A 3,683-nucleotide genomic window follows, 5' to 3' on the forward strand; every position below is an offset into this window, starting at 1 on the left:
TGAAAAATTGATCCAGCTAGTTCACTTAGAACTTATAATATAGCAAAATAAATTTGTCATTAATCATAAATGTTCAAGGGTTTGTTCTTCATTTTGCATTTACTATTTACTGAAACTTATAAGTATATTTGTACCATTAGACAGAATCACATGCACTAAACTTCTCATACATACCACATTTCATGGTTGAACATTGTTGGAATCTTTGTTTTGGAAGCAGTTCCCGTGAAAGATGTTGACCTGGATGGAAGAAGTGTCAAGTAAAAGAAGATGTACAGAGCAAAGGGAAGCGAGTATGAGAAAGGCTCAGTGAAAGGATCTTGGAAGAAACTTAATTTAAACACTTAGGAATGCTCTTCCAACAAAGAAGTTTTATGAGGAATTTGCAACTTTTAACTGAGATGAGGACAGAAACCAGTTAAGTTCGCACTTTGAGGATTACCTGAAGCAGAAATGAAGAGATACACTTTATTGTCATAACCTTGAGCAGGTTTAACATCAGATTTTCCATTTTAGTAAGCCACCCAATATCTTCAAATAAATGAATAAATATCATTATTTATACAGGAAATTTGAATGAAGCCCCAGACCATTTACCCGCACTGACTTGTCTCCACATAATGATACAAGAGCATTAAAATAATACATCAATTTCCATATTCACGTTCATAAGACAGATAAACATTTTGCCATATCCATTGCCATTCAAAGATGAAATTAATTATACAAAAATGATAAGAAAAATAATCTTTTTGAAATGCTTGATCATTTCTGTGCAAATAATGGCTACACATTATTCCACGTCAAAAATAGGCCACCTCACTATTCCTTTAGCCATGTACATAAGAAAATTGACGGAACTAATTAGAAGGACCAATAGAGCTTATTTTTAAAATTTTATAGACTAAAATGGCCCATTTGAAATGTTATGGACTAAAAGCTCTCAACGAGTAAACTTTAAGGACTAACCATGTATTTTGGCTTTCTTTTTTAAGACTATTTGCTTAGCATTATATTCTTGAAACTTTTGGGGCACTTTATTCATCTCAATTCTCACTACTCACAAACACCTTAATAGCGAGAGGATTCAATGTGAGCAGAAATTTTCTTTTGGTACACAATGTGAAAATAATAATGAACGACAAACATGTGAAGCACATAGTTTTATTCAAAAGCATGAGCGCGTGAGAGTCTGAGAGACTTCTTTTAAACCAAACAGAAGAGTATAAAGAGATCTTTTGTTTTTGGGGCCATCAAAGATATTAGTTTCGTTAGTAAGGTAACATGGTGACCAGAATCCATTATTTAAAAATTAAAATATCTTTTAATTATTATTTTTATTATTAATTTTTCAAAACTCCCCCTCCCTTATACCTCTTCATCTCCCCACTTCTTTCTACCTTAATTTATATATTACTAAAAGCTGAAACGTAACATTTAATGTTGCAACGCTCACGTTAAGCCACATCAGTAGTCACATCATCATTTTTTGTTTTCAATTTTTCTTATATATTTTTTTAAACATTTTCTCATTTAAGGTGACTTAAAAACTCCATTATTTAAAAATTAAAATATCTTTTAACTATTATTTTTATTATTAATTTTCCAAAACTCCCCCTCCCTTATACCTCTTCATCTCCCTACTTCTTTCTACCTTAATCTATATATTACTAAAATTTAAAATGTAATATTTAATGTTGCTACGCTCACGTTAAGCCACATCAGCAGCCACATCATCATTTTTTGTTTCCGATTTTTCTTATATATTTTTTAAAACATTTTCTCATTTAAGGTGACTTAAAAACTCCATTATTTAAAAATTAAAATATCTTTTAACCATTATTTTTTTTATTAATTTTCTAAAACTCTCCCACCCTTATACCTCCTCATCTCCCCACTTCTTTCTACCTTAATGTCATTATTTTTCTACCTTTTAATCTTCCTTTATTTTGACTCTTCATGTTCTCAACATCTTACTATAAATTTGACATTTTTCTTTTTCATTCTATGCATAGTTTTCTTACACAAAAAATGTTACTTCTCTCTCTCTCAATTTGTTTTTCATTTTTTGTTTGATTTTTATTTTTTATTTTTATTGCATCAAATCTTTAGGTTGATGAATTTTTGTGTTAATTAGAATTCTACTTTAGTTTGATGCAATTTAGTTTTGTGTTTTAAGTTGTTATCTTTTATATTCTCTTTGTTGAAGAGTAGTTTTTAATGTTGCTACGCTCACGTTGAGCCACATCAACAACCACGTCATCATTTTTTGTTTCCAATTTTTTTTATATATATTTTTTAAACATTTTCTCATTTAAGGTGACTTAAAAACTCCATTATTTAAAAATTAAAATATTTTTAAACTATTATTTTTATTATTAATTTTCCAAAACTCTCCCTCCTTTATTCCTCTTCATCTCCCCACTTCTTTCTACCTTAATGTCATTATTTCTCTACCCTTTTATCTTCCTTTATTTTGACTCTTCATATTTTCAACATCTTACTATAAATTTGACATTTTCTTTTTCATTCTATGCATAGTTTTCTCATACAAAAATGGTTACTTCTCTTCCTCTCTCTCTCTCTTAATTTTTTTTTTTTTCATTTTTTTGTTTATTTTGTTTATTTTTATTGCATCAATTCTTTAGATTGATGAAGTTTTGTGTTAATTAGAATTCTACTTTGGGTTAATGCAATTTAGTTTTGTGTTTTAAGTTGTTATCTTTTATATTCTCTTTGATTAAATATTGTCCTACTGCATAATACATATAGTATACAATAATATAATGTTATTATGTTACATAGAATGACTTGGATAATTTGATGTTTATTGCTATATATCTTATTTTTACTTTTTTTCCTCTCATCTTATTTCATTCAACATTTAAATCCAATCACATCCTCCATCTTATTAAATTATGCAGCACAAATCAAGAAAATAGCTAGACACAAACTTGCCTTCATTCACAATACATTGGAGGAATCAATATATTTGTGTGATAAAGGGTCATATAATTTATAATTTAGATAGCACACTTTGAATGTGTCTAGGCCCATAGATTGAGAAATTTGTAGACTTAAAAGGCTATTGAGAATGAAATTTTTGAATCAAGTCTAAAAAAATATGAATTACTATATATTATTTAGATAAAAACTTTATCATAGATGCATTAATATTTTTTTTGCCACAAATTTAAATCACGCAAACTTAATAATTTTATATTATGTGTTAGCATTGTCTCTGCTTCTTCTAAAAATATTATGTAATATCTTTAAATGATGCCAACAATATGGATCTTATGGGAAAAGTTACATAAAATATTGAGAAAAAATGTTTTATATTACAATCTACTAAAAATGTTTTTTAAATATTTAAACCTTTTTATTTTTCATATCACTGACGTGTTTTACAACTACCACATGTGTTAACTTAAGTCTTAATATTCTTAAGTTGTTTCGGCAAAAAGGAAAAAAAAAATGTCACAAAAGATGAGTTCATGTAAAGTTTTTTGCAAAATGAAATAAATGTTTTGTAAGGCCACCAAACTTGATAATTTGCTAATGATGAACCACTTGCAATAATATTTGCATAATTATATAGTTATAGCTAAAGCAATTGTGTATATTTTTAGTCTTCAAAAACACACATTTACAAGTGGTTAAACGTTCATCTTGGATAGTTT

The sequence above is a fragment of the Quercus suber genome, unplaced genomic scaffold, assembly GCF_002906115.3.
Source record: "Quercus suber isolate HL8 unplaced genomic scaffold, Cork oak 2.0 scaffold_1455, whole genome shotgun sequence".
NCBI lineage: Eukaryota > Viridiplantae > Streptophyta > Magnoliopsida > Fagales > Fagaceae > Quercus > Quercus suber.